Source organism: Eriocheir sinensis, chromosome 4, assembly GCF_024679095.1.
Source record: "Eriocheir sinensis breed Jianghai 21 chromosome 4, ASM2467909v1, whole genome shotgun sequence".
Classification (NCBI taxonomy): domain Eukaryota; kingdom Metazoa; phylum Arthropoda; class Malacostraca; order Decapoda; family Varunidae; genus Eriocheir; species Eriocheir sinensis.
In genome coordinates this window covers 23650769-23674770 of record NC_066512.1, presented here as the reverse complement: position 1 = coordinate 23674770, position 24002 = coordinate 23650769, and the positions used below count along the sequence as shown (strand labels likewise).

At 39.8% G+C, this 24002-nt stretch overlaps 1 protein-coding gene and 1 long non-coding RNA gene across 8 annotated transcripts in view; both read left to right on the top strand.

The window, feature by feature from the left end:
* The window catches only part of LOC127010341 (protein alan shepard-like), a 105482-nt gene that overhangs the window by 12168 nt on the left and 69312 nt on the right, over positions 1 to 24002 (top strand). The window lies entirely within an intron of this gene.
* Positions 22349 to 22963, top strand: LOC127010375 (uncharacterized). Its single transcript, XR_007763125.1, has 2 exons — positions 22349 to 22818; positions 22913 to 22963. It is a non-coding gene; the product is annotated as an uncharacterized LOC127010375 (long non-coding RNA).

The following is a 24002-nucleotide window of genomic DNA, read 5'->3' as shown; positions in this document are numbered from 1 at the left end:
ATTTTCTTTTTTGTTGTGTTATTCTGATGCAAATGATCGCACAGGATTTCGAGGAAAATATGTTTGCAAATTAAGCGTATATATCCACGATTATACTTTCCATTCTTTACTTATTTCAGGCAACATTATCTGTCTTTTCAAATGTCTGTCTGTTTAGTTATTGTATCCATTATTTCCTTCACTGGTTTTATCATATGGCCCTTTTTTTGTGCATAACATGAATACACAATTTCTCCATTTTGATATTGTGTAAAGATTTAAGTAACACACACACACACACACACATAAAAAAAAAAAAAGGATATGGTTAACAATGAAGGTTTCACGGCCTCGACCTTAATAATTCATCTCCATATATTAGTTCATAAAAAAATAGTACCAAATGTCAAACCAAACGTACTAAAGAGAGCCCAAAGTATATACAGCTACTATAGACTCTTTTCTGGTCTCTTAAGGGTTGTGACAGCTCAGGACCGGGTCTAAGAAATCGTATAGGCTACTTATATAAGGCAAACCAATCCTAGTGTATAGCTACTCTTGGCAACTCTGGTCTCGTGAGGGCTGTGACAAGTCTCGTGGCCCTAACCCGTGGCAGTGAAGGGAGTAGGGAGAGGCGAGGAATGGCCAAGTAGGAAAGTAGGATAGGACAGCCAGAGAGAGAGAGAGAGAGGGAGGGGGGCTAAAAACTGGTATATACCTTGCAACGTTGGGGAGAGAGAAGGGGGGAGAGGGGGAGCCAGAGGAGGTTGTGACAGGAATTGATATTGCTAAGGTTTGTGTTAAGTAGGAGAGAGAGAGAGAGAGAGAGAGAGAGACTTACATAGATGTACACAGGCACTGAAATTTCAATAAATGGCCACAGAGACTTTGCATTTCTGCCTCAGTGAATATTAAGATGGAGGAAGTGGCGGTCGAGTTTGTGTTCAATGAGAGAGAGAGAGAGAGAGAGAGAGAGAGAACCGGAAAAGCCGACGCATATAAGGGCCGTTCTTGTGTTTCTTCCTGTTTCATTGTGGTGACTAACAGACTGGCTGACATACTGGCTGGCTGACTGACTGACTGGATGGTTGAATGACTGACTTACGTTGACCTTGACTTACTTTTGGGGTGACTGACTCACCATGACTGACTTTTTGGGTGACTGGGTGACTGACTAGATGGTTGACTGACGACCTTGACTGACTTTTTGGGTGACTGGGTGACTGACTAGATGGTTGACTGACGACCTTGACTGACTTTTTGGCTGGCTGGCTGACTAGATGGTTGGCTGCCTGACTTACACTGCCCTTGGATGACTTTGTGAGTGACTGGGTGACTGACTCTGGATGGTTGACTGACTGACACGTTGACCTTAACTGACTTTTTGGCTGGCTGGCTGATGGGTGACTGACTTTCTGACTGACTGACTTATATTGATCTTTGACTGAATTTTTGGCTGACTGACTGACTGACTGGCTAACCGGTTGACTGACTGACCAAAATCGACCTTTCCTGACTTTTCGGCTGGCTGGTTGACTGGCTGGCTGAGTGACTGACTGACTGACTGATCGGCTGGCAAGCTGGTTGACTGACTGACTTACCTGGACCTTGACTAACTGGTTGAGTAACTGGTTGGCTGAATTTTTTTTTTTTTTTTTTTTTTTTTTTTTTTTTTTGAGTGAGTGAGTGAGTGAGTGACTTGCCTGGGTAAATGACTGACCAACTGACGTATTAAGTAACTGATAATTGGAAACGATCAAAGCTGTATCGATTACTACTACTAATGCTGCTACTACTACTACTACTACTACTACTACTACTACTACTACTTCTACTTATTAGTAATATCAATATTTTTGGAATGTTTGTATATTGACTTATGCCTACTCCGTCCTCCTCCTCCTCCTCTTCTCCTCCTCTTCTTCTTCTTCTTCTTCTTCTTCTTCTTCTTCTTCCGCCTTCCTCTCCTCCTCCTTATGTTGGTCCAGAAGACGTTATCTATTGTTGTTTCTCGTGATTAGGGTGACACGGTATTATTATTATTATTATTATTATTATTATTATTATTATTATTATTATCGCCATTATCATCATCGTCATTATCATAGGTAGTAGTAGTAGTAGTAGTAGTAGTAGTAGTAGTAGTGGTAGTAGTAGTAGTAGTGATGGTTAGGGCGTTTTCACGGAAGAGGGGGAAGAACAATAGTTATAATGAGAAAATAGCAGCCATGGCAGTTTTAAGTTGTAGAAGTAGTAGTAGTAGTAGTAGTAGTGGTGGTGGTGTATGTGGGATTTTTTTTTTTTTTTTTTTTTTTTTTTTTAAATTAAAGGAATCAGTTCAAGGGCAAAAAAAAATAATAATGAGAAATAAAAGCCCGCTAATCACTGCCCTTATATAAAAAAAAAAAATCGGAAGAGTTGAAAGGGACAGTAGTAGTAGTAGTAGTAGTAGTAGTAGTTATAGGAATAGTTATAGAAGTAAGAGTTATAGTAGTGGTAATGGTGTGGGTGGTTTGTGGTCTTATCAATGAGGGTGGAGGACTAGCAGGAGGAGGAGGGCAGAGCAGAGGAGGGCAGGGAAGGGCAGTAGGTCTCGTTATCTGGAACACCTTCTACTCACAGTGCTGCCAATATAGGCTTGACACACACACACACACACACACACACACACACACACACACACACACACACACACACACACACACACACACACACACACACACACACACACACACACACACACACACACACACACACACACACACACACACACCCTCCATACCTACACCGCTTACAGTCGATATTTTCCTCCTGTGTGTGTGTGTGTGTGTGTGTGTGTGTTGCTAGTTAGTTATCAGCGTGAGAGAGATCTGTGAGGTGCCTAGAAACACGAAAAGGAGGGAAGGAAGGAAGGAGGAAGATTGTGAAGGAGGAAGGTTAGGGCAGCTGTGTGTGTGTTGAGAGAGAGAGAGAGAGAGAGAGAGAGAGAGAGAGAGAGAGAGAGAATGTGATGAATGAGAAAGCATCGGAGCAGAAAATAAGAATATACACCCCCACCAAAAAAAAAAAAAAATGACGGTTCAGAATTCGGATAAGAAAATGAACTCCAATAATTCATAAAAAAAAAAGATAGAAAGACAATAATGGAATAGAAGAAGTAATAATGATAGTACTGGTATTTACTTCTACTCTATAACTGACTCCTGTGCTTGTGTGAATCTTGATGCGTAAATTAGAAGTGCGCAAAGAAAATTCGAGAGTGAGAAAGAAAAATAATGCTTGGTATATATAACTTGAGCCGCTCTTTTGAACTTTTTTATTTTTATTTAAGGGCAGTGATCAGCTTTCTTTTTTCTCTTAATTTTTTTTTTTTTTACCCTTGACCTTCTTCCTTTACTGTAAAAAAACAAAAAAACATGCATATACCGTAAGTGAGTGCGCATCATGGAGTCTAGAGAACATACAATTACTTTAAAGGAATATGCAGTAAACAGTAGCTGCTGATGATGACGACGATGATGAACTAGTAATTCTTGTATATGCTTAAAATAGCTTGCCGGCCACTCTAGTCTTGTTAGTAGTGCGGTTGCTTGGTTACTGTGAAAGGGCCGCCACGTCCATGCCACGCTTGTAGTAGCAGTAATAGTAGTAGTAGTAGTAGTGGTGGTGGTAAGAAGGTGCGTGACTTTTTATGAAGGGAATTTTAAGTGAACGGAAGTGAAAGTGGTGCAAATACAAAATGGCTGTGTGTGTGTGTGTGTGTGTGTGTGTGTGTGTGTGTGTGTGTGTCAGCTTCTGCCTCACAAAAAAAAAAAAAATGCTCACGAGGTCTTAGAAATTGACATGATCACCACCACCACAACGGCATCGTCACCATCATCACCACCATTATCACAACCACCACCACATGCACGACCACGCCCAACACCACCTTTCATCACCACCAGCATCACCATTACCTTCATCATCGTCATCACCACTCACTTTCATTACCACCGTTGCTACCTACACCATCATCATCACCACCACCACCACCATCACCAGTAATACTTTCTTCCCGATCATCTATTTCAGCGTCCGTTCTCTCTCTCTCTCTCTCTCTCTCTCTCTCTCTCTCTCTCTCTCTCTCTCTCTCTCTCTCTCTCTCTCAAACACACACACACACACACACACACACACAGTTGCTTTGACCGGTCTTAGAGTCTTACATCAATCATTTTTAAAGACCAAAAAAATAAATAAATAAATAGAAAAGAGGATAAACGCGTCCCCATGAGAGTTTCTTTACGTTCAAGGCGCAGAAACTTTGTCGAACCACCACCACCACCAGGGTCATAAAACTACTACCCCTGGAAATGCCTCTCACAAACCCCACGAAAGCCTTGTCAAATGCATGTGCTTGGGTGCTGAGAGGTTGTAGAATATGACTTTTTTTTTTCTAATCGCTCACCTTTTGTTCTGTTTTGTTTTCATTTCCTTTATTTTTACTCGTTTCTAATCATTCACCTTTTGTTTTGTTTTGTTTTGTTTTCTTTTCCTTTTCTTCTTTTATTCATCTCTAATCACTCACCTTTTTTTTTTTTTTATAATCATTCACCCTTTGTTTTGTTTAGTTTTCTCTTCTTTCTCTTTTTACTATCTTCAATTTCTTTTCCATTTCTTTTTTTATTCATCTCTAATCACTCTGTTTTGTTTAATTTTCTTTTCTTTATTTACTCATCTCCAATCGCTCACCCTTTGTTTTCTTTAGTTTTCTCTTCTTTCTCTTTTTACTATCTCCAATCGCTCACTCTCTTTTCTTTTATTTTCCTTCTTTTCACTCAACTCGAGCCACTCAACACAATCGTAATCTCACATTTTTCCGCGTTCAAGTTTATCTGATATGGAAGGAGGAGAGGAAAGTACCGCTAGGCTGGCTTGACCTTACGTGCCAGATTGTCGTTTGCAGAGGTCCCGCTGGGCTAACATAAGGTCGAGAGGTGATGCAGCCCTTCTTTATATGGGGGACAGATGTTTAGGCGACTCTCATAGCATTGGGTTGTAAGGTCTGGCTACATTTTTTTATTTTTTTATATATATCTACAATGAAGGAGACAGCTCAAGGGCACACACACAAAAAAGGAAACAATAATAAAAAAAAGCCCGCTACTCGCTGCTCCTAAAAAGAATCCAAAGAGGTGGCCGAAAAAGGGGTCAATTTCGGGAGGAGAGGTTGCAGTTTCGACATTATTTGAATTTTCTAATGTTTTGTTTATTCGGCTTACTCGGGAATACTTGAATACGGTGTTATTGCATAGTTTGAACCTTATTTGAGACTACTAAAATATTCGTTTATTCTAGTTAGTCGGGAGTATATAGTTGAAGTGCTATCTAAGTTGTCTAGCCTTATCAGTACTGGGATCTTTTTTTATTATTATTATTCTACTTAAGTCTCGGTGAATACTCGGGGATCGCTGAAGTGCTGTGGTAGTCATGGTGGTTCTTTATACTTAACGAATCTTTTATATTTTCGTTTCTTCTACTTAGAGCTCACTGAATACTTGGGAATATATAAAGTACGCTTGTAGGTCTCTAGTCATAGCATTATTTGAATTTTGAAATTTTGGTCATTTTACTTCAGTATCACCCAATAGTGCTGTACAGAGAGAAGTGTGTTGTTAGGATGATGTGCAGTGTTGTCGTTATTAGGAGACCGTGTGGCCGGGTTGTGAGTGTATGTGAAAATGTACCAAAAGAGATAACGGAAATATGTGTGTTGTGAAAATGTTGTGCCGAAAGAGATGAATGAAAGATGTGTTATGTGAAAATGTACCGAAATAGATGAATGAAAGATGTGTTATGTGAAAATGTACCAAAAGAGATGAAGGAAAGATGTGTTATGTGAAAATGTTGTACCAAAAGAGATGAATGAAAGATGTGTTATGTGAAAATGTACCAAAAATAGATGAATGAAAGATGTGATATGTGAAAATGTACCAAAAGAGATGAATGAAATATGTGTTATGTGAAAATGTATCAAAAGAGATGAAGGAAAGATGTGTTATGTGAAAATGTACCAAAAGAGATGAAGGAAAGATGTGTTATGTGAAAATGTATCAAAAGAGATGAATGAAAGATGTGTTATGTGAAAATGTACCAAAAGAGATGAATGAAAGATGTGTTATGTGAAAATGTACCAAAAGAGATAAAGGAAAGATGTGTTATGTGAAAATGTACCGAAATAGATGAATGAAAGATGTGTTATGTGAAAATGTACCGAAATAGATGAATGAAAGATGTGTTATGTGAAAATGTACCGAAATAGATGAATGAAAGATGTGTTATGTGAAAATGTACCGAAATAGATGAATGAAAGATGTGTTATGTGAAAATGTACCAAAAGAGATAAAGGAAAGATGTGTTATGTGAAAATGTACCAAAAGAGATGAAGGAAAGATGTGTTATGTGAAAATGTACCAAAAGAGATGAAGGAAAGATGTGTTATGTGAAAATGTACCGAAATAGATGAATGAAAGATGTGTTATGTGAAAATGTACCAAAAGAGATAAAGGAAAGATGTGTTATGTGAAAATGTACCAAAAGAGATGAAGGAAAGATGTGTTATGTGAAAATGTACCAAAAGAGATGAATGAAAGATGTGTTATGTGAAAATGTACCAAAAGAGATAAAGGAAAGATGTGTTATGTGAAAATGTACCAAAAGAGATGAAGGAAAGATGTGTTATGTGAAAATGTACCAAAATAGATGAATGAAAGATGTGTTATGTGAAAATGTACCAAAAGAGATGAAGGAAAGATGTGTTATGTGAAAATGTACCAAAAGAGATGAAGGAAAGATGTGTTATGTGAAAATGTACCGAAATAGATGAATGAAAGATGTGTTATGTGAAAATGTACCGAAATAGATGAATGAAAGATGTGTTATGTGAAAATGTACCAAAAGAGATAAAGGAAAGATGTGTTATGTGAAAATGTACCAAAAGAGATGAAGGAAAGATGTGTTATGTGAAAATGTACCAAAAGAGATGAAGGAAAGATGTGTTATGTGAAAATGTACCAAAAGAGATGAAGGAAAGATGTGTTATGTGAAAATGTTGTACCAAAAGAGATGAATGAAAGATGTGTTATGTGAAAATGCTGTGCCGAAAGAGATGATAGATTGCTCTCTCCCGGATGCATATTCCTGAACCGTGGCACACAGGAAGGGAGAAGAGAGGAAATAATGCAGTAGCGTTTACATTTATAGGAAGCGTTAATTATGTTTTGAAGTACGTGCAAGGTTCAAGGTTCACAGTTACGTAGGGATAGTGTCGACTTTTTTAACAGATGGAGGTGAGACAGATTATTCTACCCCAATGTTATCTGTGAAGGTTTATCTGTTTGGAAGAAATACACCAACAAATCTTAGTTCAGGGAAAGTGACGTACAGGAGGTGAAGAAAGGTGGAGGTTTTGCCGTTAGGAAGAACAGAGCTGTCGCCAAGGGAAAGTGCTGTTGAGAGATTATGTTATTTTCTGCATCGCTGAAGTAAATGCCAGGCGTTATACTAGGAGGAGGTGGACGGCAAGGTTATCCCGCTAGAAAGAACACAGCTGTCGTAATGGAAAGTATTATGGGGAAAGATTTAATTTAAGTACATTGCTGACATAAATGGCAAGTGTTACACAAGCAGGAAGTGGAAGGTAGTACAGCTTATCCTCTATATCCCGGGTTGTTTGCTGAAGGCTAGTCCGTTAGAAAGAAGAAAACGGATGCTGGTTACAGAGAGGAAGCTTGAGGGCAAATAAAAAAAAAACTCAATGGCGCTGCTCCCACAGTGTTAAATTGAAGCCAGTGTTTGAAATATAGAAGCCAGAGTCATTTGGAGGGGTGTCTTGATCCTCCCCTTTTGAAATAGTCCAAGTCGTAAGCAGAGGGAAATACAGACGAAGGAAAACTGTTCATGAGTCTACCAGCGAAAGTTTTGGAAGATTGAAGATGCTGGTTAGCTCTTGCATAATTTATTTGGATAGTATATTGGTCAGCAAGAGTAGAAAGTCTTGTGCAGCGAGTGAAAAAAAAAAGTTAAGTTCACTGCTAGCGTAGATGGGAAGTGATATGCAAGAAAGAGATGAAAAAGCACCCCTTACCCTATCTATTCGAAGTTGCTTTGTTTGTGAAGGTCGTGGCATTAGAAGCAAGTCAGTCGTTCTCTTGAAGGGAAAGTACCAGATAGACAGAGGGCAATGGAATACAAGTTCTATCCCAGCTTTGTTGAGGTCATGGTAAACCTTACCTAACCTTACCTTAACTATAATGTAACCTAAACTGGGCCTGGGACTGAACACTGAGAAATATGCGTCCGGAATTGAGGTGGGAAGGTTCTGTTATTAAAAAGAAAGAGGGCAATGGAATACAAGTTCTATCCCAGCTTGGTTGAGGTCACAGTGAACCTTACTTAACCTTACCTTAACTATAATCTAACCTAAACTGGGCCTGGGACTGAACACTGAGAAATATGCGTCCGGAATTGTAGTGGGAAGGTTCTGTTATTTAAAAAGGAAGAAGTACACTGCCTATTCGTTGTTAGGTTACCGTAGTAGAAGCTTTGTTTTTTATATGTTTATTCCCAATGGAGAACTTTATAATAGATGTCTTGCCCGCACGTCCTGTTGGGTGCACGCGTCTGTAGTGTTGCGGCGGCAAAGTCTAGACTCCCACGTGAGTAATGCCGTGACCCGGGATGTGCTGGCGCCGCGCATCCCGCCAGTTGAGGTTGAGGGGCCGAGGGTCAGCCGCGTGCCTTTGTGTCTGGGTCAAGGCAGAGTGCTGTAAGAAAAGTAAAGCAGTAAGATAAAATAATAGTAAAAGTAAAGGAATAAAATAGTAATAAAGATAGAGTAAAGAGAAGCAAATAATAGTAATAAAAAGCAAGTCATGTAACGCGGAAGTAAGGATTTAGCTCTTTTTTATATTTTTTATTCCACCGATAATTGACTATATTTTTCTTGTGTATTCGTGCATTCTTTATTTGTTTATTTATTTATTTATTTTTGCATCGATATTAACTATTCATTGCTCATATAGACGACACATGCATTATTTTATTATTCATATTTATTTATATACTTGTATCGACTTGTTCATTAGATTTTTAAGCCTTGGTTGAAGTGTCTGACATCGGATTCCCTTACTTAGCTACTTGTTTCATTGTACTGATTGCTTTATCTTATCTATTCATCATACTTTTAACTGTTATTGAAGTGTTTGGCATTCCTATATATCCATTCCTTCGTGTGATCAATTTGGATGGTGTAAATATCTTCATGGAACTTAAGTATTGTCACTAGATTTTCGACACCAACTTATGACGTGTGGAGTGCTTTTCATTCGTGTGTCAGTTTATCTTATCAAAGGAATCAAAGTCTCCCATTCGTGTCAATATATCCCATCAAAGTCTGTCCCATTCGTGTGTCAATATATCTCATCAAAGTCTGTCCCATTCGTGTGTCAGTATATCCCATCACAGGCCTCTGAAGTCTGTCCCATTTTCGTGTCCATCCCATCAAAGGCCTCGAAGTCCCATTTGTGTGTCAGTATATCCTATGAAAGGCCTCTCTCTAAGTTTACCCTATTCATGCATCAATTTATCCCATCAAAGGTCCGTCCCATGCGTCAGAATCTCATACACTTCGTGACTGAATTAACTCCTCCTCTAGGGCACCGTTGCCAGATCATCGTACCCAGAGCATAGTATTTACCGGTTTCTGACGCATAACTATTGCCAGGAAACATCGGGAATAAACCATTTTAACGATAACTATAAATGGATCTCGTTATTCGGGCCCAGGAGACAGTTTTGGGGTCGGAAATCTGTCAATATAAGAGGCTGAGTACGACAATCTGGCAACGTTGCTCTTGGGTTAACCACTGTGAGGGGCGCGTAACACTTCCTTCCATTCATTCACGCGGCGCCCTTCTGGAGTCTGCGGTGCCGTGGGTCTTGCTCGAGGCTCCTCCCACACACACTTATCTGGGTCGAAGGGTTGCAAAGGGTGTATATATTTTTGTGCAGAAGAAGTATTATTGGTAGTTTATTTATATTTTGGTGGAGATTGAAACGGTGACACACGCAAGCTCATTTTCGTTTGGTATTTTGTTCTACTTTATTATTATTAGTAGTAGTATTGATTTTGTTGTTGTTAGACAGTGCATTTTTTTTCTTTTTATATATTTTTGAGACTGAAGGCGACACATACGAGTTTTATTTGGTATTATTATTATTATTATTATTATTATTATTATTATTATTATTATTATTATTATTATTATTATTATTATTGTTCGTGTATTTCTTCCTTTGATCTCCTTCATTTACTTCGTTTGGAATTGTAACGGTGACACTCGACCTCATTAAATATTGCTCTTGGTATTTTCTACATTATCATAACTATTATTATTATTATTATTATTATTATTATTATTATTATTATTATTATTATTATTATTATTATTATTGTTGTTGTTGTTGTTGTTGTGTTTGTCTCTCATTTCTTTCTTTTATTTATTTCGATTGACACACGACCTCATATTATTTGACTATCTTTTCCAACCTTATCATTATTGTAATTATTATTGTTGTTGATGATGATGAAACGCACTACACTTCTTTTGTTTATTTTTTTCTCACTATTTTTCACCGGAGACTACATGAAAGCGTCGACATACGAGCTCATTTTGCTTTGGGTATTTATTTATGTTTTATTGTTGTTATTGTTAGACGTACAGTGCTTTTTTTTTCTTTCTTTCTTTTCTTTTAGTATTTATTTTGCTGGATATTGAAAGCGGCGAACCACAAGCTTATTTTCATTCGTCATTTTTCAATTTTATTTTTGAAGTGTATTTCCTATTGTGTCTCATTATTATTATTGTTAGTGCATTTCTTTCTTTCTTTCTTTCTGTCTTTCATTTCTTTTAGTATTTATTTTGCTGGATATTGAAAGCGGCGACACAGAAGCTTATTTTCATTCGTCATTTTTCTATTTTATTGTTGAAGTGTATTTGCTATTTTCTGTCTTATTGCGATTATTGTGAGTGACATTTCTTTCTTTAATTTTTCTTTTGGTATTTATATTGCGGGGTATTAATGGAAAGCGGCGACACACGAACTTATTTTCATTCAGTATTTTTCTATTCTTTTTTTTTAAGTGTATTTGGTGTTTTATATTTCATTGTTATTACTGTTAGTGGATTTCTTTCTTTCTTGTCTTCTAGTATTTATTTTGCGCCGGAAAGTGAGTGAAAGCGGCGAACACACACACACACACACACACACACACACACACACACACACACACACACATACATGCACACACACACACACAAGGTCATTCATTCTTTCTCGATATAATATTCCTTGTCATATTTCTATTCTAACTTTCATATCTTCTCGCCGGGAATTCAACATTTGCTTTGCCGTCTGTTAGCATATTAGTTATATACGACAATCCCTCAGTCACCGGGAAGTGTTGGAAACGTTTGTCTATATCCGGGTCACAATGTGAATTATGTGTTCTGTTTTACTTCAACGTTTATATTCACGCAATCACGAACAGACAATGCGCAGGTGCCACATCTACGTTTGTGAGTGGACAGACGGAATGAAACGGACTATAGTGAAGGTGTGGAAAATGTTATTCTATTTGGGTCGCGTTCTTGACATGAATTCCGTGTTATATTTCAGTTCCACAGTTTGCTTTTTGTTAGGGATTCACCATTTATTACTTTTTAGTCCATCACATTTTACTCTTATGCAACGATCCCTTAGTTAGTGAAGGTATTGAGCACTCGTTTATTTGGGTCAAGTCGCTGATACGAATTCCATGTTATGTTTCAGTTCCACAGTTTGCTTTTTGTAAGGGATTCACCATTTATTACTTTTTAGACCATCACATTTTACTCTTATGCAACGATCCCTTAGTGAAGGTATTGAGCACTCGTTTATTTGGGTCAAGTCGCTGATACGAATTCCGTGTTATGTTTCTGTTTTGACTTTTATCTTTTCTCCGGGATTTCAACATTTACTCCATAGTCTGTTAGGTTGTATTTCTTTTGCACCAATCCCTCAATTAATAAAGGTGTGGAAAGCGTTATTCAATTTGGGTCACGTTCTTGACATGAATTCAGTTATCCCTTTTTCTATTCCACCGTCTGTCTTTTCTCCGGGATTTCAACATTTACTGCAAAGCCTGTTACCATTTTACCTTTAAGCAACAATCCCTCAATTAGCAAAGCTGTAGAAAGCGTTATTCTATTTGCGTCACGTTCCTGATATGACTTTTTTCCGTTTTCCATTTCTATTTTACTGTTTGTCTTTTCGAGGAGACTTCAACATTTACCTCATATCCTCTTACATTTTACTTTTATCCTTCAATCCCTCAGCTAGAGAAGGCATTAAAAATTCGTTTATTTGGGCCGGGTTGATATGAATTATATGTTATGTTTCTATTCTAACTTTTAACTTCGGGATTTCAACGTTTACACCATAGCCTGTTACCATTTTACCTTCACGCAACAATCCCTCAATTAGTGAAGGTGTGGGAAACGGTATTCTATTTGGGTCACGTTCCTGATAAGACTTCTGCTTTCCCTTTGTCTTTTCGAGGAGAATTCAACATTTATTTCACATTCTCCTACATTTTACTTTTATCCTTCAATCCCTCAGCTAGAGAAGGCATTAAGAACTCGTTAATTTGGGCGTGGTTGATGTGAATTCCGTCTATGTTCCTATTCTTTTATCTTTTCTCGGGGATTTCAACGTTTACTCCATAGTCTGCTACGTTTTATTTTTCACGCAACAATCCATCAATTAGTTAATGCTTTGGAAACGATCTATTTGGGTCAAGCTCTTGCAATATGAGTTCCGTTATCTTTTTTTGTTCCACCGTCTGACTTTCATGCGTCCGGGGTTTCAATATTTACTCCATAGATTGTTACGTTTTTTTTTTTTATGCATCAATCCCTCAATTAGTGAAGTGTTGAAGCCCTTATTCAATTTGGATCCGCGTTCTTGATATGAATTCCCGCATGTTATATTTCAATTCCTCAGTTTGCTCTTCGTTAGGATTCAACCTCTATTACTTAGAAGTCCATCACAGTTTTACTCTTATGCAACGATCCCTCAATTAGTGAAAGTGTTGAAGCCCTTATTCAATTTGGATCCGCGTTCTTGATATGAATTCCCGCATCTTATATTTCAATGTCACAGTTTGCTTTTCGTTAGGATTCAACATCTATTACTTTAAAGTCCATCACAGTTTTACTCTTATGCAACGATCCCTTAGTTAGTGAAAGTGTTGAAGCCCTTATTCAATTTGGATCCGCGTTCTTGATATGAATTCCTGCGCGTTATATTTCAATTCCTCAGTTTGCTCTTCGTTAGGATTCAACCTCTATTACTTAGAAGTCCATCACAGTTTTACTCTTATGCAACGATCCCTTAGTTAGTGAAAGTGTAGGATACGTCCATTTATCGGGGTCATGTTCGTGTTATATGAATTCCGTTTTCCATCCAGTTCACTGTCTTTTCGCTGGGAATTAAACGTTTATTACTCCATAGCCTGTTACCATTTTACTTTTACACAACAACGTGTGGAAAACGTTCCATTTGGGTCACGTTCTTGATATGGATTCCGTGTTACATTTCAGTTCCAGTTTGCTTTTTGCTAGGGATTCAGCATTTTATTATTTTATAGTCTTATATTTTACATTGTGCAACGATCCCTTAGTTAGTGAAGGTATTAAAAACTTTTATTTGGGTCAAGTTGTTGATATGAATTGAGTGTTAAATTTCAATTCCACACTTTGCTTTTTTCGGGGAATTCAGCATTTATTACTTTTGAATCTGTTGCGTTTTACTTTTACTTCAATCCCTCTGTTAGTAAAGCAAACGTTCATATATCCGGGTCACGTTCTTGATATGCATTACGTGTTGTATACAGGTGCTTTGTCTGAAACGCCAACCCCTCGCCGCAACAGAAATACTAATGGTCGTGTTGTATTGTTGTCGTTAGTGTTGTATTATTGATGTTAGTGTTGAATGTTGTTATTGGTGGTGATGTGCTTATATACTGTTTTATATTCCTACGTTTGCCATTCCGCCGGGTATTCAACATTTAGTTCATAGTCTGTTAACATTTTATTTTTACGCATCTACCCCGTCGTTTGTGAAGGCGTTGCAGAGGTCAAGGACGATGGGTTGAGTTTTCCTTTTTTTTTTTTTTTTTTTTTCTGCCCAACTCTCTTTTGGTTGGAGAATTCAATCACTTAGCTACATGACAGTTCAGCGTTTTATCATCATTATTTTGTTGTTTTTTATTTATTTTATTTTTATTTATTTATTTTATTTATTTTTACGTCGGAGTTTGAAGACTCGACATGACCTTATCGACAGCTTAACATTCATTATAATTCCTTACTTTCATTCCTTATTTCTTCACTTATTACTTTTCCACATCGCAAGCTTAAGACTCGCGATAATTTCAGGAATACATCGACCGTTCAACATTACCTCTTCTTTTTTCTTTATTTTTATTTATTTTTTACACCTAAGATGACGGCTCAAGGGCAACAACAAGAGTGCAGAGAAAAAAAAAGGCCTGCTACTCGCTGGAGGCTTCGTAGACAACCTTTACGTAACACACCGCAGTAAAAATAACACAGGATGATGTTATGGCGGACCTCTTATTAAGTTTCTCTCTCTCTCTCTCTCTCTCTCTCTCTCTCTCTCTCTCTCTCTCTCTCTCTCTCTCTCTCTCTCTCTCCCGCGTATTTCCGGCAAGCAAGGTCAGGGACGATGATGCAGTCGACACGTTTTGTAATACTTCTCATGGATTTTATTTATTTATTTTTCTATTTTTATTTTTTTATTTTTTTGGCTTTAGAAATTATTACTCGGTATGTTTTTGTTTCGTTCCTCTTTCTTTTCCCTCTCTTCCTCCTCCTCCTCCTCCTTCCTTCGTCTACCTTCCACTTCCTCCTCATCGTTCTTTCTCTTCCTTTAATCGTCTACCTTGCACTCCCTCCTCATCCCTTTTTCTCTCCCTTTTCCCTTCGTTTCCCTTCTACTCCCTCTTCCTCCTCCCTTCGTCTCTCTCTCTCTCTCTCTCTCTCTCTCTCTCTCTCTCTCTCTCTCTCTCTCTCTCTCTCTCTCTCTCTCCTTTTTCGTCCTCCTACCCTCCCTTTCCCTCCTTTGTCCCTCCCTTTCCGTCTCTCTTCCTTCCATTCCATCTCCTTCCATTTTCCATTGGTTGTATTTTTCTCTCTCATTCTCCTTTTCCCTCCCTCCCCCCTTCTATTTCTCCCTTTCTTCCACTCTTTATCTCCTTCCACTTCCTCTTTTCCAGTCCCTCCCTTTCCTTGTTCTCTCTCCCTCTCTCCCTATATCTTCCTTTCACTATCTTATCTCCCTCCCTCCCTCCTATTGTTACTTCATTTCTCTTCCTCTCTCCCTCTCCCTTCATTGTTCCTTTTTCACTCCCTTTCATTCACTTCCTCCCTAATCTCCCTGCCCTTCCTTCTGCTGTATTTCCCTTCCTCTCCCTCACCTATCTCCCCTTCTCTTCCACTATCATATATCTCCCTCCTTTATTGTTTTATTTCCCTCCCCCTCACTTCCTCTCCGTGCCATATTATCTCCTACTCTCCCTGCCATTGTATTCTCCTCCCTCATTGTTACACTTCCTCTCCTCCTCTTCCTTTTGTCGCCATATCTCCCTCCATACACTTCTTCTTCCTCTCCTTCGTACTCTCTCCCTGTCTTCTTATTCCTTTATCATCCCCCTTCCTCTATGTATCTATCTATCTCTATTAGTTTGTTTATCTGTTAGTGTTTTGTTTGTTTATCTATCTCGTCTCGCCGCACAAGAACACCTATTTGACAAGGCTTTCGCAGGAATTGTGGGCATTTCCAGTAGTAGTTTTATGACCCTGGTGGTAGTTTGACCCTTCTTCTGTACCCTGAGCCTAAAAAACACTCATTAGAACCTCATTGATATCCCCTCTTTGACCTTTAGAAATAACTGATGTGAGAAGGGAAAGTGTTTTGTAATACCATAATATCGTGCGCGTTTTAATTTGTGCAACGCCTCCTCCTCGTCCTCTGCCGCTCCCCCCGTTGTGTGTAGGTCATGGCTATTGGTTGCAGGCTAACAGAACATTTCTCGCATGGACTGTTCAGAAACCCGCTCACTTAATAGGTTCTTCTTCATTCGGTGCTGTGTTTAACGTTTGTTTCTTAGGTTCTACTGTTTTCTTCCTCCTTCTTTCTTTTTTTCGTCTTCTTTAACTCCTTCTTCATCGTCTCCCTCTTCTTCTTCTTCGTCTACTTCTTCACTCTCCCCTCTTTTCCTCGGTTAGATTTGTTTATTTTACTTTTGTGTTTAAGATATATACTTGATATACTCTTCTCCTTTTTCTTCTTCCGTTTCTTCTTCTTCTTCTTCTTCTTCTTTCGTTTTGTGTTCAGGATATAAGTATACTCTTTGTTTTCTTCTTCCTCTTTCTCTTCTTCTTCTCCTTCTTCTTCTTCTTCTTCTTCTTCTTCTTCTTCTTCTTCCCTCCCCCCCCCCCCTCCTCCTCCCATTTCCTTGGTTAGTTGTGTGTTTATTTTAGTGTCATGTTTTTCCTCTTTCTCTTCTTCTTCTTCTTCTTCCTCTTCTTCTTCTTCTCCCCCCCCCCCCCTCCTCCCATTTCCTTGGTTAGTTGTGTGTTTATTTTAGCGTCATGTTTTTACGATATAGATATACACACAACCACCACAACGATCCAATTTTACTACAAAGACCCCTAATCCACTATCTCCATACCTCTCCCTCCCTGTTTCCTGTACAGTTATCCTTTTCTCCCTATCCCCCCCTCTTTCCATTTTCCCCTTCTATTTCTCCCTCCCTCCCTATCCCCCCTCTTTCCATTTTCCTCTTCTATTTCTCCCTCCCTCCCTACCCTACTCTCCACTTCCCCGTCATTTCCTATATTTCTCCCCCCCTCACTATCCCCTCTCTTATTTTTCTCCCTTCCTCTCTTCCCCCTTCTTCCACTCTTTCCCCTCCCTCCTTCCCTCGCATCGTTTCTCCCTCCTTACCCCCTATTTCCACTCTTTCTCCTTCCCTCTCATCATTTCTACCTTCCTCTTTTTTCCCCTCTGTCTCTTCCGTTCATGGCTTGCCACTTATCGCTGCTACTACTACTACTACTACTACTACTACTACTACTACTACTACTACTACTACTGCTGCTGCTGCTGCTACCATTACGCCTATCTAAGAGTACCGTTTTTTAACCTGGTGTAAGTTTGACAAGGCTTCTGATACCATGAACTCTAGGAAAACACTCATGAGAACGCATTTTACCTCTTTATTTGCCTGTATAAATCATTGATGTGAGAGTTGGTAGCACCTAAAGCCCGTATTTTTAAATGTATCCTCACCTCAGTACGCCTGTTTACAAAGCCTTTCGTGGAAGTAGCTGGGGTTTTCATGGATTATTTCGTGATGCTTTATAATGGTAGTTTTACACGACCTCTGCACCTTGAACTGGAAAACAACACCCAAGAAAATCCGGCTAATCTTTCCTGTGGCCTTGGAGAATCGTCGTAATAGGAGCTCGATACGTTTAAGAATATGGACCTAAGAATACCGACCAGAGATCCTCCCTCGGCCAGAAAGTCATGAGTTCGTGGCACCAGCTTGCAGGAGGCGCCGCGCACGTGACCCATAAACAGTGTGGGAGCAAGCAATGATCCCTGCGGGGCGCCACTGCTGACTGAGGCTTAACCAGGAGGGAAGCCATTACCGGGAGAGAGAGAGAGAGAGAGAGAGAGAGAGAGAGAGAGAGAGAGAGAGAGAGAGAGAGAGAGAGAGAGAGAGAGAGAGAGAGTTACATGCATGCGCAGTTAAGGTACATTCGTGGTCTGTATGTAATCCTAATTAAGGAGAGAGAGAGAGAGAGAGAGAGAGAGAGAGAGAGTTACATGCATGCGCAGTTAAGGTACATTCGTGGTCTGTATGTAATCCTAATTAAGGAGAGAGAGAGAGAGAGAGAGAGAGAGAGAGAGAGAGGGGGGGGGGTGCCGGTGCTGCATCACTGGTGTCAACATTGCTCCTACCTACCAGCGTGAAGGTTTAAGGAGAGGGAGGAGGAGGAGGAGGAGGAGGAATATGGACAAGGCTGACTGCTGCAGGTATGGGGAGGAGGTAAGTAGGTAGGTAGGTGGGGTGGGTAGGTAGGTTGCAGGGTAAGTAATGGGGAAGCTATAGGAAGGAGGGACGGTTAGGAAGAGGAATAAGGAAGGGGTGAGATAATGTATGTGTTGGAAGGGGAAGAAGAAGGGATGGAGGTTTAGGTTGTAGGAATAGGGAGAAGGAAGGGGGGAGGGAAAGTTAAGGAAAGGGAGGATGAAGGGAAAGAGGTATAGGTTGTTGGAAGAGGGAGAAGGAAGGGGAAGAAGAAGGGAAGGAGGCATAGGTTCTAGGAAGAGGTAGAAGGAAGGGGGTAGGGAAAGTAAAGGAAAGGGAGGAAGAAGGGGACAAAGGGAAATAAGGAAGGGGCGAAAGAAAGTGTGTGAAGGGGAGAAAGAAGGGAAGGGGTGTAGACTGTAGAGAGGGGAACAAGGAAGGGGAGGAGGTAACTTAGAGGAAGAGGAATAAGGAATGGGGGAAGGGGAGGGAATAGACTGTAGGAAGAGGAAGGAAGAGGAGAAGGAAGGTGGAGGAAGGAAATAAGGAAGAGGAAATAGGCTGCGAGAGAGAGAGAGAGAGAGAGAGAGAGAGTACAGGAAGAGGACAAGAAGAGGAGGAAGAGGAAGTTTGCTGCAGGATGAGGAAGGAGGCGAAAAAGTCAAAGGAGAGGAAGGAGGAAAGTATGAGGAAGGGAAAGACAATTAAAAGAGGAAGAGGAGGAAAGGGAGAAGAGGAGAAAATTATAATGAGTAAGAGGAAGCAAGGAGGATTAAAGAGGAAATGAAAGGGGAGGTGGAGGGAAGGGAAGAAGAGTGACAATGAGCTAAGAATGGGAGAGGAAGGAGAAAAGGAGGGGAAACATGAAAGCATTGAAGATCAGGCAACAGAAAATCCCTAAAAACACATCGAAAAGGAGGGGAAACATGAAAGCATTGAAGATCAGGCAACAGAAAATCCCTTAAAACATAGAAGAGACATTGCACAGAAAAAAAAATCCCTTAAAAACACATCGAAAAGGAGGGGAAACATGAAAGCATTGAAGATCAGGCAACAGAAAATCCCTAAAAAACACATCGAAAAGGAGGGGAAACATGAAAGCATTGAAGATCAGGCAACAGAAAATCCCTAAAAAACACATCGAAAAGGAGGGGAAACATGAAAGCATTGAAGATCAGGCAACAGAAAACCCCTAAAAAAACACATCGAAAAGGAGGGGAAACATGAAAGCATTGAAGATCAGGCAACAGAAAATTCCTTAAAAAAAACACCGAAAAGGAGGGGAAACATGAAAGCATTGAAGATCAGGCAACAGAAAATCCCTAAAAACATATATCGAACTCGCTTTCAATGCTCATATAGTCTGTCAGTGAGGCATTTCCCGCAGAACAAACAAACTAACAAACACACCTCGCACCCTCGCTCTGTCCCTAACCCACGGGATCATTTACTTCAGTCTTGCAACGAAATATCGGTCAGTGCAATTTTTAAAGTAGGTTATCGTTTTCTCACTACTAAACTACATCCGCCTGAAGGTTACTTAAATTGTGCAGGAATGTGGAGAGAGGGAGGAGACAGGAGGCAGGAAATGAGGAGGAGGAGGAGGAGGAGGAGGGGGAGGAAAAGTTTGTAGCATGAAAAAGTAGAGGAAAAGGAGGAGGAGGAAAAGTTTGTAGCATGAAAAAGTAGAGGAAAAGGAGGAGGAGGAAAAGTTTGTAGCATGAAAAAGTAGAGGAAAAGGAGGAGGAGGAGGAGGAGGAGGAAAAGTTTGTAGCATGAAAAGGTAGAGGAAGAGGAAGAGGAGGAGAGTAGTGAAGGAAGGATGCAGAACAGAGGAGCAACAAAGAAGTGAAGGAAGAATGCAGGATTGGGAAGAGGAGGAGGAGGAGGAGGAAGAGAAGTGAAGAAAGAAAACAATTGGGAAGAGGAGGAGGAGGAGGAGGGGGAGGAAGAGAAGTGAAGAAAAACAGGCTAAGAAGGGAGTGAGAGAGAAAAGGAGAGAAATCGCTAGTCAGAGAGAGAGAGAGAGAGAGAGAGAGAGAGAGGAGGAAGGGAGGAAGGGAGAGGGGAAGAGGAGGAGGAGAGAGAGGAGAGAGAGAGAGAGAGAGAGAAGGTATAAGAAGGGAGGGGAGGGGAGGAGGAAGAGAGAATAGGGGGGGGGGAAGGGGGAGGGGGTTCTAAAACACAGCCACTCACGTTATGGAGGGTGATTTTGGAAGGGGGGGAGGGGGAGGGAGGAAAGGGGATTACCTCCTCCACCCCTCCGCCTCCACTCCCTCTCTCCCTCCCTCATTCTCTCACTCCCACTCTCCTTTTCTCTCCCTCACGTCTTCTCTTACCCACGCACTTCCTCTCTCTCTCTCTCTCTCTCTCTCTCTCTCTCTCTCTCTCTCTTCGGAATTAATTTTATTTTCTCTTTTCTTTATTTTGTTCTTTTTTTCACTTTTTCATAACCTGCTCTCTCTCTCTCTCTCTCTCTCTCTCTCTCTCTCTCTCTCTCTCTCTCTCTCTCTCTCTCTCTCTCTCTCTCTCTCTCTCTCTCTCTCTTCGGAAGTAATTTTATTTTCTCTTTTTCTTCTTTATTTTGTTCTTTTTTTCACGTTTTCATAACCTGCTCTCTCTCTCTCTCTCTCTCTCTCTCTCTCTCTCTCTCTCTCTCTCTCTCTCTCTCTCGTCTCATTCCTCTTTCATCACTTCCTTCTTTGTTTACTTCCTGCATTCCATCCACTCTTCCTCTCTCACTGTTTTCCTCTCCATTATTTCCTTTCTTTCCTCTTTGCTCCTCCTCTCCTTTCCTTCCTTCTTTCTCTCTTCCTTCATTTACTCATTCCTCGACTCTTCTATCCATTTTCTTTTTCATTTATCTTCGTTTTTCCTTTTCCTTTCTTTCGTTCTCTCTTCCTTCCTTCCTTCATTCTTCAACTCTTCTTCTTCACCTGTTTTGTTCTTTTTTTCATTCTTCTAATTTTCCTTGTTTTTGCTTTCCTTCTCTGTCCTGGTTATCTCTTCTTGTTCTCCTTTTTTTCTCCTTTCTCACATTATCTCTGCTTCCTTCCTTCCTTCCTTCACTTTACTTCTTCATATATTTTCATTCTGCTTTCTCTCTGTTTTGTTTTTATCCTTTCTTCATTCTTTTCTTTCATTCATGTTTCTTCCTCACGCCTTTTCATTCTGCATTCATTTTGTGTATAGTTGGTTTATTTTTCCTTGCTTCCATTTTCCTTCCTTCCTTCCTTCTTGTTTTCCTTTCTATCTCCTCTCTCACATTATATCTCAGCTTCCTTCCTTCCTTCACTTTACTTCTTCATATATTTTCATTGTTTTCATGTTCCTTCCTTCCTTCTGATTCTTCACTTATTCATTTTCTTCATCACCACGATTCTGTATTCTTTCCTTTCATTCCTCCCTCCTTCCTTCCTGTCTTTTTTCCTTCTTCCTTTTCCCTTCTCATCTCCCTATTCTTTCTCTCTTCCCACTTCTGCTTTCTTCCTTCATATCTCTTTCTCCTCCTCCTCCTCCCTTGCTTCTATCTCTCCCATCTTCTTTTCTTTTTCCTTTCTTCCTTTCTTCCTTCCTTTCTCTCCTCATCTCCCTATTCTTTCTCTCTTCCTTTTACCTCATTCACTTTCTCTCACTCAGCCCACCTACCTCACACATCACTTTCCTCCTCCTCCTCCTCCTCCTCCTCTCCCCCAGTGTTACCGCAGGAAGTCATCTCGCTGGGGCGCCCCACGACGACCTTCATTGAGAGAGAGAGAGAGAGAGAGAGAGAGAGAGAGAGAGAGAGAGAGAGAGAGAGGAGCATTATTCATTTGTTTGTTTGTTTATCTTCCATTATATATCATTTTCATAATTGTATCGTGATTGTATTTTCCATTATCAAGTTTTTTTTTTTTTTCTGTGCAAACTGAGATTAACAACAACAACAAAAACAATAACAGTAATGATGATGATGACGATAATAATGAGTGTTTTTTTTTTCTTTTGTATATATAAGTGTTGCTTCATTTTCATCTCACTATTATGCAAGAGACTCACACGTTACATCATCATCATCATCATCATCATCGTTATCATTATCAAAGCACCAATAACGAAATCCATGTCCTGTGACGATGGTGTTATTAATCTTGTGATGACTGAGAGCAATAATAATGATGGTGGTGGTGATGCAAGAGACGCTATATACTGGTGGTGAACATCCTTAGTATTTATTTATGGTGGTGGTGAGTGGTGATGAGCAGATGAGATGGATGGTGAAGGTTATATGAGTGAATAGTAATTTTGGGGAGTAATTTAGAAGCAAGGGAGAAGGAAGAGGAGGAGGAGGAGATGTGAAGGAAGAATGAAGAAGTGGGAAGAGAGAAATAAGAGGGAGATGAGAAGGGAAGAGGAGGAAGAAAGGAAGGATAGAAAAAGGAAAGGAGATGAAAGAGACAGAAACAAGGAAAAACAACAATACAGATCAAAGAAAACAAGGAAAAACAACTATACAAATCAAGGGAAACAAGGAAAACAACAATACTAATCAAAGAAAACAAGGAAAAACAACAATACTAAGCAAAGGAAACAAGGAAAACAACAATACATATCAAAGGAAACAAGGAAAAACAACAATACAAATCAAGGTAAACAAGGAAAACAACAATACTAATCAAAGAAAACAAGGAAAAACAACAATACAAATCAAGGGAAACAAGGAAAACAACAATACTAATCAAGGGAAACAAGGAAAACAACAATACTAATCAAAGGAAACAAGGAAAACAACAATACTAATCAAGGGAAACAAGGGAAAACAACAATACTAATCAAGGGAAACAAGGAAAAACAACAATACTAATCAAGGGAAACAAGGGAAAACAACAATACTAATCAAAGGAAACAAGGAAAACAACAATACTAATCAAAGAAAACAAAGAAAAACAATACAAATCAAAGGAAACAAGGAAAAACAACTATACAAATCAAAGGAAACAAGGAAAACAACGATACAAATGAAGGAAAACAAGGGAAAACAACTTGCAGTCTCCCTATATTGAATTCTTAGGTTCTTATGTGTTAGCGATGATTAGTGGAAGGGTAATGGTGCTCTTTGTAATGGAGTTGGTGATGGTGACGATAGACGTTAAGGTAAAAGAAATATAGTGATGCTGGCTATAGTGATAATTATTGTGGTGTAATGATAGTATGTCTTGGTGATGGTGGTGATGGTGATGATGGGTGCAAAGGTAAAACATATATATAGTGTTTATGGCTATGGTTGTTATAATTTGTGGTGTAATGACAGGTCTTGGTGGTGGTGGTGGTTATAGTGTTTGATGATGGTGATGATAACTGATGATGATTAGGTGATAGCAAAGACCTTGTAAACGGTGATAGTGAGAGCCATGTTGATGATAATGATGGTGACGGAGGTTGAAGATACGAGACACATACAAGCAGTGATACATACAAGTGGTGATGATGATGATGATGATGATGATGATGATGATAATGACAAACTTAATAAAAAAAATAAAAAATGCGCTGGGTATTAATGTGTGCATTCTCATTAATGTGACAGATCATGCCCTCCCTTCCCCCTCTTCCCCTTCCTTCCTCCCCCTCCCCCCCCCATCACCCCCTCAAGCCATGCAGGTGTGTCTCGCAGGTGGCTCTCTTTACCCCCTCCCCTCCCCTATCCCCCTCTTGCTCCTCCTCCCCTTTCTCCTCCCCCTCCCCTTCCTTCCCCAGTCTACATTCTTTCGTCCCTCATCCCATAACCTCCTCCCCATCTTTCAACTCCCCTTCCCTTCCTACTCCTCCCCTT